The following is a 15199-nucleotide window of genomic DNA, read 5'->3' as shown; positions in this document are numbered from 1 at the left end:
ACCCCCCAATGAGCTGCGAGGAGAGCTGCAGAAGTTTTTAGAGGATGTCCGTGGCTCCCGCAACAAGGTACAACTTGCTCTCCAGCGATAGGGGGACTGTTCTCAAATCCTCCAGGCCACAAGGGCCCTCATGGGGGAAGGTAAAGGGATGGGGAAGCAGGATGCCGCAGCCTACTGGCGGGTCCATGTCTTCCGTGAACAATTACTCACCTATGGGATGGGTCACAGACTGCTGCGTGGCCCACTGGGAGATGTGAGCGTCCCTGCCAGTGAGAACCCCCCCGACCCTCCCCATGACACCTCTCACCATCGCAACGTTGAACACCTGGGGTTGTAGGATGGCTCTCCGCAGGTCCCAGGTGCTCTCTTTCCTTCGGGAGGGAGGGTACTCTGTGGTTTTCCTGCAGGAGACCCATACGGACCCGACCGCCGAAGACAGTTGATGGCTGGAGTGGGGGAACAGGGTCTACTTTAGCCATGCCACAGTTCGACAGGCTAGAGTGGCGACCCTGTTCTCCCCCGACCTATGGCCTGAGGTGCTAGGGGTCACCGAGGCCATGCTGGGTCGCCTGCTGCATCTCCGGGTCCATATGGAGGGGCTCATGGTTAACCTCGTTAACGTCTATGCCCCAACATTGGGCCCGGAGCGGCTGCAATTCTACCAGCGGGCATCTGTCTTCCTTTGGCACCTTAGATTCTCACGAGTGTCTGGTCCTGGGAGGGGATTTTAATACCACCCTCGAGGAACAGGACCGCTCGGGGACTGAGCAGAGCCCGGCCACCGCGGACACCCTCTGGGAGATAGTCGAACATCACTCCCTAGTGGACATCTGGCGCGACCACCACCTGGATGACACTTCCACGTTCACCTTTGTCCAGGTGGAAGCCCATTGGTCGAGCCACTCCTGGTTGGACCGCATTTATTTATCACGCTTCCATCTCTCACGAGCCCACTCCTCCAGCATTCGGCTGGCACCATTTTCTGACCATCATCTAGCCACCGTGACAGCCTCCCTCCGTGTGGAGAGGCCAGAGCCGGCCTACTGTCATTTTAACAACAGCCTGTTGGAGGATGAGGGCTTCATGACTCCTTCCGGGAATTCTGGCTGGCCTGGCGAGGGCAGCGGCGTGCCTTTCCCTCAGTGCGGCGATGGTGGAACCTGGGGAAAGTGCTCGCCAGGCTTTTCTGCCACGACTACACCCTGGGCACCAGCCAACGGAGAAATGCGGCAATAGAGCAGTTGGAATGGGAGGTCTTAGAGCTGGAGAGGCGTCTGGCTGCCAGCCCCGAGGAGCTGCTCCTCTGCGGAGCATGCCGGGAGAAGCGGGAGGAGCTCCGGGCCCTCGAGGACCATTGGGCCAGGGCGCCTTTGTTCGATCCTGCATCCGCCTCCTTCGGAAGATGGATCGTGGCTCCTGCTTCTTCTACGCCCTGGAGAAAACGAGGGGGCCAAGAAACACGTCACCTGCCTCCTGACAGAAGACAGCAACCCCCTCACGGAACCAGCAGAGATGTGCGGGAGGGCCCGATCTTTCTATGCAAGTCTTTTCTCCCCAGATCCGACCGACCCTGGCGCTTGCAGAGTGCTCTGGGAGGAGCTCCCTATGGTCAGCGCGAGCGACCGAGACTGGCTAGAGTTGCCTCTTACTCTGGCCGAGTTCTCGGAAGTCCTCCGTCCTATGCCCACTAGTAAGTCTCCAGGAATGGACGAGCTGACCATGGAGTTCTACCTTGTGTTTTGGGACTTCCTCGGCCCAGACCTAGTCACCATCTGGGCCAAGTCTCTGCAGAGCGGGGTCCTCCCTCTTTCGTGCAGGCAAGCTGTGCTCACCTTACTGACGAAGAAGGGGGACCTCCGCGATTTACGAAATTGGCGTCACGTCTCGCTCCTCAGCACGGACTACAAAATTGTAGTGAAAGCAATCTCACTGCGGCTAGGGTCTGTGCTGGCGGACGTGATCCACCCAGACCAGACCTACACCATCCCGGACCGCAGTATCTTTGATAATCTATTTCTGGTTCGCGACCTTTTGGAACTCGGGCGTAGAGACGGCCTGTCATTCGCCCTCCTGTCCTTAGGTCAGGAGAAGGCTTTCGATAGGGTGGACCACGGGTACCTCCTGAGCACTCTGCGGGCGTTTGGCTACAGACCCCAGTTTGTGGGTTTTCTCTGGGTGCTGTACACTTCCGCAGAGTGTCTGGTTAAGCTCAACTAGACCCTGACCGAACCGGTCAACTTCGGGCGAGGAGTATGGCAGGGGTGCCCCCTCCCAGGCCAGCTGTACGCTCTGGCGATCGAGCCCTTCCTCTGTCTCCTCCGAAGGAGGTTGACAGGGTTGGTGCTGCGGGAGCCGGAGCTGCGGCTGGTCCTGTCGGCTTACGGCGAAGACATGCTCCTCGTGGTCCAGGACCCGGGCGACTTGGCACGGGTGGAGGCTTGCCAGACCATCTATTCGGCAGCCTCCTCCGCCCAGGTCAACTGGGTCAAGAGCTCTGGCTTGGCAGTAGGAGACTGGTGGCAGGCGAGCTCCCTCCCACCCGCGCTTCAGATCATCCGGTGGAGTGCGGGTCCGTTGCTCTACCTCGGCGTTTACCTTTCTGCCACGCATCCCTCTCCGCCGGAGAACTGGGAAAACTTAGAGGGCAGGGTGATAGAGTGGCTCCGGAAATGGACGGGACTACTACGATGTCTCTCCCTCCGAGGGAGAGCGCTGGTGCTTAATCAACTAGTCCTGTCCACGCTCTGGTACTGGCTCAACACCCTGGTCCCGGCCCCGGGTTTCCTGACTAACCTCCGGACATCGATTCTGGGGTTCCTTTGGTCAGGAATGCACTGGGCCCCTGTAGGGGTTCTTCATCTACCTCTGAAGGAAGGAGGACAGGGCCTGAAGTGTCTGCACACTCAGGTCCGCGTCTTCCGCCTCCAGGACCTACAGAGGCTCCTTTATGGTGCAGGCAGTTCGGCATGGAGCATGCTGGCGCACTTCATCCTGCACCGCATCCAAGGGCTCCGATATGACCTGCAGCTCTTTTATCTCTGTCTGAGAGGTCTTCCACGAGACCTCTCCGGGCTGCTGGTCTTCTACCAGGACCTCCTCCGGAGTTGGAAACTGTTTTTAATGACCAGGTCTGTGGCAGCCACTGAGGGGGCAGATCTCCTCACGGAGCCCCTGCTGCACAACCCCCAGCTCCGTGTGCAGGTGGCGGAGTCCCGCTCGGTGCGCCAGAGCTTGATCCTGGCAGAAGTCACGAGAGTCGGAGACTACCTGGACTACGACCGGGGAGACTGGCTGGATCCCCTGATGCTTGCTTGGTGCATGGGGCTCTCCAGACCTCGTACCCCCCGGCGCGTACTTCAGGAGGTGAAGGCCGCTTTGCCGCCCGCTGCTAGAGCTTACCTCGATCGGGTCTTGCTCGAGGGCACGCCCCGCCCACCCTCTACCCCAGGCTCGCCGGACCTTTTAATTGGACCCCTGCCCCGTAGACCCAATCGACTCCCTCACCCCTTTACGGCGAGACGGCTGCATGAACTGCAGCCGGTACACTTCCAAACCATGCCAAGAAAACGTCTATACACGCTCGTGCTCCACACTCTTCATGCCCTCACCCTAGTGTCCCGCCCCGATACAAAATGGCGAGACCTTCTGCCACCTTTGGAGGGTGAGCAGCCCCGGTGGGCCAGCCTATATTCCACCTTGGTTCCAAGGCCCGTCGGGGACATCAGTTGGCGGCTCCTTCACAGAGCTGTGAGCACGGGCATGTACTTGGCGCAGTTCAACCCCATCCCAGATACTTGTCCCTTTTGCGGTGTGAGGGAAACCCTGGCACACATATACTTGGAGTGCGCCAGGCTGCAGCCCCTGTTCTGGCTCCTCACAAATCTTTTATTATGTTTTTGGTTGCATTTTTCCCCTCACCTTTTTATTCATGCACTCCCCATCTGTGGCCTCACAAAGTCGTGGGATCTCCTAGTTAACCTCCTCCTGGGCCTGGCTAAAATGGCCATCTATAAAACCAGAAAGAGGAGGTTGGCCGATGGAGTTTCCTGTGACTGTGGGGCCGTTTTCCGATCCTCAGTCCGTTCACATATCCGGGCAGAGTTCCTCTGGATGGCATCCACTGACTCCCTTGATGCTTTTGAGGAGTGGTGGGCGCTGTCCGAGGCTCTCTGCTCGGTGTCCCCGTCCGGCTCCCTTTGTTTTGACCCTTTGATTGGGGGAGAGAGTAAGGGACCCCAGCCCCAGCCATTGCTGCTGTGGACACCACCACCTTAGAGGGGTCCTTTCACACATGGGTGCACGTGCCCCCCTGCCCCAGCTTATCCACCCCACAGCCTGCCCCTTTTGTTGGGTGCTTTCAGAGGAGGGAATTGTTGGTGACACTTGCGCATGGCGCTAGGTAACTCGAGGGGGTGGCAGACCACGAGAGTCGAGGAAGCCCCCCGCTCTGGGCCCAGGCAAGCTTGAACACTTCTCTCCCCTGAAGCTAATGAGAAAACAATTGTGATTGGTTGCTGTGTTACACACTGCATATGCTGTTGTTTTGTGAGTGTGTTATGCAAATAAAAAAAAACACCTTTTTTGCTTAAAAAAAAATTACTCTCCTGTAGCCATCCAGCCTGACCCTGTCACACTAGTTTTTGTAAACTTCCATTTGTAAATGCTCCATTGCCTACTGATGCCAGCTAATTGTTCCTTTAATAATGCAAGGTTTTTGCTTCAGTAATCTTGCCTGGATGGCCATTATACTATGATGATTCTCTGCAGGGTAAGTGTACTTTCTGATGTATATCCTGATTTTTTCCCCATTGCTTTTCATTCTGCTATCACTGCATTGATCACTCAAACCTCTGGAGCCTCTTCAGTCTATATTTGCATTTTTCACTTACAATAGATTTGTCATGCATGATTACCACTGTTTTTCTAGTCTTCCTCTAATGAGGATAGCACTTGGTAATACTAATTTCTTCCTCCATCAACTGGCTGATAAATATGCATTTGTTGTGTGCCTAAAACCTCTACTGATTAGAGTTACAATTTTGGGTGTACAAGGAGGGCATTATCAAGTCTGTAATTTCAAAGGTGTTTCTGAAATTATATTTGATTTGGGATTATCTCCAAGATTCAGATTATACATGCAATATAGATTTTTCACGTATCATTGTCCTCATTAATCATTTGTTTCCTGTCACTGGCGGGGTCAGAGACACAAACCTAAGTTTTCATTAATGACTAGTGATTTTGTATGTCTCAGTTTTGGAGTGCCCACTGGAGGTACCTTAAAGGAGCTTGATTTTTTGGTGGACTGATGCTGATTTAAATAGGGCTGCCAACTTTCTAATTGCACAAAACTGAACACCCTAGCTCCACCCCTTTCCTGAGGCCATACCTCTTGCTCACTGCATTCCCCCTCCCTTGGTGGCTCACTCTCCTGCACTCTCACTCACTTTCACTGGGCTGGGGTGCGCGAGGGGGTGAGGGCTCTAACTGGGGATGTGAGCTCTGGGTTGTGGTCAGAAATGAGGGTTCAGGGTTTATAAGGGGATTCCCGGCTGCGGGTTGGGGTGTGGGAGAGGGTGAGGGTGAGGTCTCCATCTGGGGATGTGGGCTCTGGGGTGGGGCCAGGGTGTGGGAGGGGGCTCTAGGCTGGGGCAGGGGGTTGGGGTGTAGGAGGGGGTGAGGGCTGAGTCTGGTGGTGCAGGCTGTGGGGTGGGGCTAGGGATGAGAGGTTTGTGGTGCAGGAGAGGGCTCCAGATTGGAGCGGGCTCAGGGCTGGGACTGGGGGTTGAGAGTTGGGGTTGGGTGCAGGCTTACCTCCATCAGCTCCCTGTCAGTGGCTCTGTGTGTGTGTGTGTGGGGGGGGCTAAGGTAGGCTTCTTGCCTGTCCTGGTTCCATGCTGTGCCCCAAAAGCAGCCAGCAGCAGGTCCAGCTCCTAGGCGAAGACACAGCAGGCAGCTCTGCATGCTGCTCTCACCCACAGACACTGACCCCACAGCTCCCTGAGACGTTGGACGTGTTGGACGTGTTATTTCTTGACTTTAGCAAAGCTTCTGACACGGTTTTCCACAGTATTCTTGCCAGCAAGTTAAAGAAGTATGGGCTGGATGAATGGACTATAAGGTGGATAGAAAGCTGGCTAGACTGTCGGGCTCAACGGGTAGTGATCAATGGCTCCATGTCTAGTTGGCAGCCGGTATCAAGTGGAGTACCCCAAGGGTCGGTCCTGAGGCCGGTTTTGTTCAATATCTTCATAAATGACCTGGAGGATGGTGTGGAGTGCACCCTCAGCAAGTTTGCAGATGCCACTAAACTGGGAGGAGAGGTAGATACGCTGGAGGGTAGGGATAGGATACAGAGGGACCTAGACAAATTGGAGGATTGGGCCAAAAGAAATCTTATGAGGTTCAACAAGGACAAGTGCAGAGTCCTGCACTTAGGACAGAAAAATCCAATGCACCGCTACAGACTAGGGACCGAATGGCTCGGCAGCAGTTCTTCAGAAAAGGACCTAGGGGTTACAGTGGATGAGAAGCTGGATATCAGTCAACAGTGTGCCCTTGTTGCCAAGAAAGCCAATGGCATTTTGGGATTTATAAGTAGGGGCATTGCCAGCAGATCGAGGGACGTGATCGTTCCCCTCTATTCGACATTCGTGAGGTCTCTTCTGGAGTACTATGTCCAGTTTTGGGCCCCACACTACAAGAAGGATGTGGAAAAATTGGAAAGAGTCCAGCGGAGGGCAACAAAAATGATTAGGGGACTGGAACACATGACTTATGAGGAGAGGCTGAGGGAACTGGGATTGTTCAGGCTGTGGAAGAGAAGAATGAGGGGGGATTTGATAGCTGCTTTCAACTACCTGAAAGGGGGTTCCAAAGAGGATGGCTCTAGACTGTTTTCAGTGGTAGTAGATGACAGAACAAGGAGTAATGGTCTCAAGTTGCAGTGGGGGAGATTTAGGTTGGATATTAGAAAAAATTTTCACGACGAGGGTGGTGAAACAGTGGAATGCGTTACCTAGGGAGGTGGTGGAATCTCCTTCCCTGGAATTTTTTAAGATCAGGCTTGACAAAGCCCTGGCTGGGATGATTTAGTCAGGGATCGGTCCTGTTCTGAGCAGGGGGTTGGACTAGATGACCTCCTGAGGTCCCTTGCAACCCTGATATTCTATGATTCCTGGAGAATGGGAGTTTGGAGTCGGTGGTTGGGGCAGGGGTAGTGCGTGGAGCCCCATGGCCCCCCCACCTAAGAGCCAGACCTGCTGGCCGCTTCTAGGATGCAGCGCAGAGCCAGGAGAGGTAGGGACTAGCCTGCCTTAGCTCTGCAGCACTGCCAATGGGACTTTTAACTGCCCAGTCAGCAGTACTGACCGGTGCCGCAAGGGTCCCTTTTCAACCGGGTGTTCCGGTCAAAAACCAGATCTCTGGTCACTCTAGACATACCCCCATTAGAGGATCTGGCCTACCATGCTTGGAAAAACGATAGAGGGTAAAATTGTCTAAAGTGCTATAGTGATTTGGGAGCTGAAGTCCCCATTCAAATGTGACTTAGGCACATAGAAGCCTAAATCTAATTCAAAGTGCATTGGAGTTAGGGGTTTACCTACTTAGGATCTTTTGTAAATCCCTTATGCACCTATATGCATGTTAAAGGTTTAACCATTGCCCTTTCATTTAAGTTAGCTATAAGAGACAATTAAGACCAAAACAAAGGGGTATATGAGTCTGCTCAGGTTTCAGAGTAGCAGCCTTGTTAGTCTGTATCTGCAAAAAGAAATATGGATATGAGTCTGCTCAGGAATTTGAATGACCTGGGTGGAGGGGGTTTGCAGGATATTGTTTTGGCTAAGGGTGTGTGTGTGAGAGAGAGAGATTGAGCGCACAAGGGGAGAAATGCAGAGAGAGAGAGACAGAGTGAAGAACAGAAAGCAACTACCTCCTGTTGTTTGGTCCCTCTTGTATTCAAAAAAACAAGACCTCATACATGCTTTGTAAAAAGAAACAAGATTGCATCTAAGGTAACAGACTCCATCAATTTCTCCTCCTGATCAGAACACCCTACAAGACCGTGAATTTTGGCTACCAACTCACGTAGGTACCTAAATGCACTTGTAAATCTTGTCCTAAGTCACTTCTGAAAATGAGATTTAAGCTTTTAAGTCATGTAGGTATTGAAAATTTTACTCAGATTAAATAATAGGTCTTTTTCATCTCTAAGTACTGTGCTCCTATAAGCTGTGCTAACATTTTTTTCTGTTAAAACTCAAGTTTAGAAATTGAGAAATTTTATTAGGGAAAAAAAATCATTCTGGCTGAGCCTTTAATGTTGAGTTGCTTTTTAAAAAAAACATTGCTGAGAGAGGTGAGTTTCATCTACGGCATTTTGCAAATCTTCAGAGAAAAGCCAAATAAACTACAAATTAGATACTAATAATTCCTAGTATATTTCATGGCATATTTTGTGAACACTACCAGTATATGTACTAGAACTCATGAATCAACATTATAGTAAAATATAATTGTCATCCTGTTCCGCAACAGAAAATATGAAGTTTTTATCTTCCTAAATTATAGTGTTATTATTTGTTTTTTTGATTTTCAGAATGAAGGGTTTTCCTTCATTAACTCTCTTGTGTAGAGTATACAGTTTGATGGGGCTCATTTTTCAAGTTGTGATAGGGCCAAGTTTAAATTATCTGGACATCAATGAAAACTGGAATTTACCCAGGTATTTCCACCCCCACCCCCACCCCAGGATTAAAATGTTAATGTGATGACAAGATTTTATTTATTCACAAATAAATCCCACAATAATTAAATATAAAATTTTAATAAAAAGGATTTGAGTGTGTGGGGAAAAGAAGACTGTGTCATTGCAAATTTAGTTGCCCATGTTTACAGTTAGGCCTGCAGTTAAGTATTTTGATGAAATGGGAGCTAAAACAGGAAAGTAGCTTGTAGGATGTATTAGCCTAAATTTCAAGGTCATTTCTCTGCTCCTTTACCTATTTATCTCATTAGCATTTTCCCATTTAAAAACAAAACAAAAAAGACAAGGCACAATCACTAAGCACTTTTATTATTTAGATGCCCTTATTAGTTAGATGCCATGTTATTAGTTTATAAAACATTCAAAGCTGACTAATCACACAAACCATCAAAGACTGATTTTTACATCTATAATGTGTGATTTTGATTGAAACATTTTCTTTTGCTGGAGAAAGGTATGAGGGGTGTGTGTGTGTGTGTGTGTGTGTGTGTGTGTGTGTGTGTGCACGTGTGTGTGTGTTTCAGAGAGAGAAGTTAATCTGGCACAAACCTCAACTACTGTTGGCCCAGTGCAGGCTGTTGTTTCTTTGGGTCTATGAAAATTTCCTCTTCTTATTAACCAGTGTGACAAAGCTCTGTCCTTGTCTCCATGGGTCCCTTGTTTCCTGGTGGATTTTGCTCAGAGGGTCACTGTGACACTCCACGTAACCCTTCTCTCTCTAGAGACAAGGGTCACAGTCTACTGAGCCATTTTGAACATAAGCCAGCGAGGGAGGTGAGGAGAAGCTATCCTCCCTTGCACAGTCTCTGTTGTCTCACAGTTTCAGTGGTTAATCGGGGGCGGGGGGCAAAGGCAGGAGCCCAGGCCCACCCTCGATTCTGGGCTCTAGCCCAGGGACCCTAATAGTATCAGCTATGGTAGCTGACCTTTTAGAAACATGATACGTACAATTTCCTGGGCTACTTCCCCACAGCAGCCCCCACTTCCTCAAGCTCCACTTCACCCTTACCTCAGGGTCTCCTTCCTTGTGCCTGATATGGTGAGTACTGCACAGTCTCTCCAACAGCACAACTTCCTCCCACAGCTCCTGACATCTGCCCTGACCTGACTAACTGGGAGGCTTTTAACTACTTTCAGCCAGCCCCTGATTGGCTTCAGGTGTCCCAATCAACCTAGCGTTCTCCCTGCCTTCTGGAAAGTTCTTAATTGGCCCTAGGTGTCTTAATTGACATGGAACAGCTGCCATTTAACTGGTACCAGGGATTTGTTTAGCCTGGAGCTAATATATCTATCTCCCATTACTTTTCTATAGACATCTGTCCTTGCCCCGTCACACCAGGTAGACCAAGTGAAGTATGTAGATCAAAATTCAAAGTTGCTCGATATTGGGTCTGTCACTACAGTGAAGAGCTCAGTGGCCCATGATATAAATAGGTTTGGGTTAAAGTATAATACCTAATTATAGTCACACCTTAAACAAAATGTACTTGAGTCAATGGGAACTTTGACTGAGTGAGGACTGCAAGATTACTCAATCTGCCTAAGCACATTAGGTGCCTAACTCTTTTTGAAAGTCAGTGGGAGTTGGGCACCTAACTCACTTACCCTCTTCAGTCCTCATCACAAACCACCGCAACAGAGAGCCAGGGGATTCCTCCTTATCTCTCCCAACTTTATAGGTAGGATGATCTTCTCTTCCCACTAGTTTGAAAGCCTCTTACATAAGATTTCCTCTAAACCAGAAAAAAAAAACCCACACATTGGGTACTAGAAAATAATAAAGCTATTGAAATAGGAAATCCATTTTAATTGTAGAGATAATAAAATAGCAGTATTAAAACATGAAACATACTATATAGCAGGCACATGTGTCATCTGTGCACTTATTGTACTTAGTCCTGGGCATTTATATAATTATATTTAAAATATTTAAAGAAATGATAAAAAAAATTAGATAAAATACTGTTAGGTTTTTATGCTGTTATATCAGATCTGATTATATCATCAGAATTTCCATGTATTATGACAACAATACACAGAGTTGGAGCTACAGCTTTTTAACCACCGGCAGCATCTGTACGAGAGCCTGGGAAAGCTATAGGTTGTTCTGCTCATTTGGAACTGCATAGTGATTTTCTCTTCTGAAGAGCTTACTGTTTAATTCGTCACTATCTGCTTACAAGCAGAAAAGCAAAAAAAAAAAAAAAAAAAAGCCTGCCAATTCCTCTATACTGTGCAGGTCAGGGTGTCATGGATCTTAGGAGACTGAAAAAACTTCAGGCCCTGGTGCATGTATACAGACAGGATCCAGCCTTTGTGAGGGCTAAGCAGCTAAGTTTACTGTGGAACAATGTGAAAATCATAGGAGATGATTCTTCAAAGCAATACCTCTGTAAAGAAGACAGCTGAGAAGGTGGAGGAATCACTAGAGGCAGCTGAGAGTAAGGAGAGTGACTTGGAAATTGAGGATGAAGGTGTTATTGAACCAGATCTGGATGATCCCCAAGAAATGGGAGATGAATATTTGGAAATAACAAATGAGATGATAGACCAGGCCAATGAAAAGAGGGAACATGCCTTTGCTGCCCTGGATGAAGGTGAACTTCAGAAAACTATTGACTTGTTCACAGATGCTATCAGGCTGAATCCTCAGTTCACCCTCTTGTACGTTAACCGAGCCAGTGTCTTTGTGAAACTACAGAAGCCAAATGCTGCCATTAGAGACTGTGACAGAGCCTGTGAGCTTAACCCCAATTCAGCACAGTCTTACAAGTGGAGAGGGCAAGCACACATGCTCCTGGAGCACTGGGAGGAGGCAGCCCAGGACTTTACCTTGGCATGTCAACTGGATTACAATGAAGACACTAATGCCATGTTAAACAAGGTGCAACCAAGGGCTGGGAAGATTGCTGCACATCAGGAGCAGTATGAACAAAGACATGAGTTAAGGGAGATCCAGGAAAGGCTGGAGACGGTGAAATTGGCCTTGGAAGAGGAAGAAAGAATCCAGAGAGAGGAAAATTACTGGCAGGACATGATTAGAAAAAGTCACAGACAGCTGACATTTTTCATAACCTTACTAGATCCAAGAGTTCTGATTGCTTTCCTGGATGTGGTCTGGAACCCAGAAAACATTTACAAATACCGTGACATACAAAAGTTAATAAAGCTTACCTGCAAAACAGGACTGAATGTGGTCAGCCAGAAATGACCTATTATTCAAATTAAAACCACAACCTGTGATGTGATGCGTGCTTTCCTTTTCTTGTTTTATTTGCTTCAATTTTATTTATAATCAGAACTCTCACTTGTGGCTTTCTGTGAGCCAAATAAAAACATTTCTGGGGGCAAATAGCAAAGTAACTTCATTCCCTTAAGCATGCATTGTTGCAATACAACAATACCTTGACTTAGGAAATGGGTTTCTGTATGGGAGGGCAATCATGTAGAATAGCAACTGAGTGTACAAGACAATCATTTTAATACTCCAGATTATAACAAAACTGGCAAAACTACGGTGGAGTTAAATAGGAGCTGATGATGACGGCGATCCATGAAGATATGACTTGTTTCATTTAATATTGAATATGTTTAATTCGTTAGCACCCTATGATACTCTTTACATGAACATAAAAGGATGGCTGGAAAGGAGTTCAAATCCCTTTTTTTAAAACCTTCATAGGGAAAGGAAGTGAGCAGGTGAGGAACTAAAAATGGAGTGCGAAAAAAAGCAAAAAGTTGACAAACATTAGAGACTTGCCAGTTGACTCATGGGGAGAGGAGGCTCTGAGATGGCTTGATTTTGTAAAGATGAATTTTAATAGCAATATTTCATTACAGTTCTATTTCCTATTATGCCTACACTATAAAGCCACGAAGCCCAGGATTTCATGCAATCATTTCTGCGTTACTCTTGCCTCAATCTTTTTTATATTTTGTGTTGCAAATAGCTTATAATAAAATGCAATAAGGTAAGTGCACTCATTGAATTTTATATTTGCGCCTTTTGGCACTGATCTAGCACAGCACCTTAAGCACATGCTTTACTTTAAGTATGAGAGTCCCCTCGTTGGCTTTAATTGGATGACACATGCTTAACATTTTGCCCACAATTCAGTGCTCTGCTGAACTGCTGCCTTTTGGAGGCATGATACCAAAGGATTTGCACAGTAAAAGTGAAGACCTGCATGAATTCTAATCAAGTTTTGGAGTACACTTCATAATGCTGAGTGGAAACCTGGACTCATTCAACATTAATTGGGGGTGGGGAAGGATGCAAGCTGGTGTCTTTGAGAGTCTCTGGATACCTCATGTAAGCTAGTGTTGAGCAGACATGACACGGTCAGAAGGGTTCTGTGAGAAATGGGTGGCAAGCAGTCAGAGTATACCTTAAAAACTGAAATCAGCCCAAAATGAACAAGATACAATATTATACAAAATAAATGGGAGGAGGCATGGTTCTTTTGAATTTTTTATATCAGGTATGCTGGACTAGTATTGAATCATAGAATATCAGGGTTGGAAGGGACCTCAGGAGGTCATCTAGTCCAACCCCCTGCTCAAAGCAGGGCCAATCTTTGCCCCAGATCCCTAAATGGCCCCCTCAAGGATTGAACTCACAACCCAGGGTTTAGCAGGCCAATGCTCAAAACCACTGAGCTATCCCATTGAAGGAGACTCTATGCTACAGTTCAGAAAAGCTCATCTTCAGAAGATTCACAATCTGACTAAAATGATCTTAAAGGTGTTAAAGGGTCTGACTAAATTTCACTTGAGAGGGGCCTTGATTAAAAATGATCAGGTAGAGCACATTCATAGGCGATGGGCGGGAGCTGTCCATATACAACCCTAACTCCTAGTACTACAGTTTCCCTACTTCAGGATGGAGAGAGCGTCAATTAATTTAGTTAAATATTTAAATGTATTTAACTGTAGTGGATGGTGCTCAAAATAAATGTCCGGGCTGAGGTGATATTTAGACACACCCTCCTCTTGAACAATACATTTCTGACTCCCTATCTCCACATACAATCATTTTTCATCTTCCAAATAAAATCAACTAACCAATTTGTGATTCTTCTCTGCACCCCAAATAGATTCTTTACTTCATCTCCCTTCTGAAAATGAGCACAGCCTCCACCTACACTGCTCCCTGCTTCATCTTTGCTGCCTTCAACAAACGCAAAGCCTCTAGCTGATGTGCTTCTCTTCCTCAACTCCTTGCCCCTCCCACCCCACTTCCGCTCTAGGCAAGCTTGGGCTAGAAACCATCGGCCCCTTCCCTCCTCCCCATGTAGTTCTTTCCCTTAAGCTGCTGGAGAGAAGAGAGCCATCTGATTCAAGTTGTTTTGTTTACGAGAATAAAGGAGGGAATTCAAATAGAGGTAACTTAGCCTCATTTGTCTTTTATTACCAAGCACTACTGATTGATAGTCAGTCCCAACATGGGTGGTGGTATGATCTCTCATTCACCTGCTATCTGGAAGAGCCTCAATTTCAAAATCAGTAGCTTCTCAGTAAAAATTTAGGCACCTAAATAAGTGGACCAATTTTAAAAAGGATAGAGCACCCAGGAGAGCCCATTGACTCAAGGATAGCTCCTCAGAGCATTTTGAGAATCACTAACTCTTCCACGTTCTTTTTCCTTAATACAAGTCAGCCTCTAAAACAGCAATAAACTGTGTTTCATGACCACTAGTGGTACACAAAGCACTCACTACTACTGGTTCATAGAGAAAAGTCTGGTCACATGATTCTGGATTCTTCTCTGTTTTCAGTTACTATATCACATTTTGAAAAAAAAAAGTAAATGTCTTTCTAAAATTGCTTTTTCCATATATGCAATTGCTATGGTAGCCCCAAGGATGTTATAGGGAGGGGAGATTATCCATGTGATTGTTTCATAGCACAAGCCTGTCTGTGTGGGCCGGGATGCTTCTCTTTTATGAAGATGAACTAGAAAGCACTGACTCTAAAACTGATTATTACTTATGTGAATGGTTTCAGAGTAGCAGCCGTGTTAGTCTGTATTCGCAAAAAGAAAAGGAGGACTTGTGGCACCTTAGAGACTAACAAATTTATTTGAGCATAAGCTTCGTGAGCTACAGCTCACTTCATCGGATGCATTCAGTGTGAATGATACTCTAATGCCATTTTAAATATGGTGTATTCATTCATAAGAGTGGTTATGGGACAGCATATTTAACTATGTAACATTTCAAATTTGCAATGATTTTTATCAGTAGTATATTTATAGAAATGAGAGTGTGCAGCTCTAGGGAATCCTATGAAAACATCAGAAGATTTCTGTTCTGAATTTGAAATAGATGGCTATTTCACAGTGTAATCTTGATTATCTAAATATCAGTAGTCAGAAATTGTGTTATTCTAAAGAGTATAAAATTTCCTACTGAAAATTTATTTTATTAT

General features: G+C 47.2%; 1 pseudogene; it reads left to right on the top strand.

Moving 5' to 3' along the window:
• The first annotated feature begins 11020 nt into the window (after positions 1 to 11020).
• LOC125631035 (putative protein FAM10A4) lies at positions 11021 to 11981 on the top strand (annotated as a pseudogene).
• The last annotated feature ends 3218 nt before the right edge of the window (positions 11982 to 15199 follow it).

Source organism: Caretta caretta, chromosome 2 (genome assembly GCF_965140235.1).
Source record: "Caretta caretta isolate rCarCar2 chromosome 2, rCarCar1.hap1, whole genome shotgun sequence".
Classification (NCBI taxonomy): Eukaryota; Metazoa; Chordata; order Testudines; family Cheloniidae; genus Caretta; species Caretta caretta.
The sequence above is the reverse complement of the archived record's forward strand: the minus strand, read 5'-3'. Positions and strand labels throughout refer to the sequence as shown.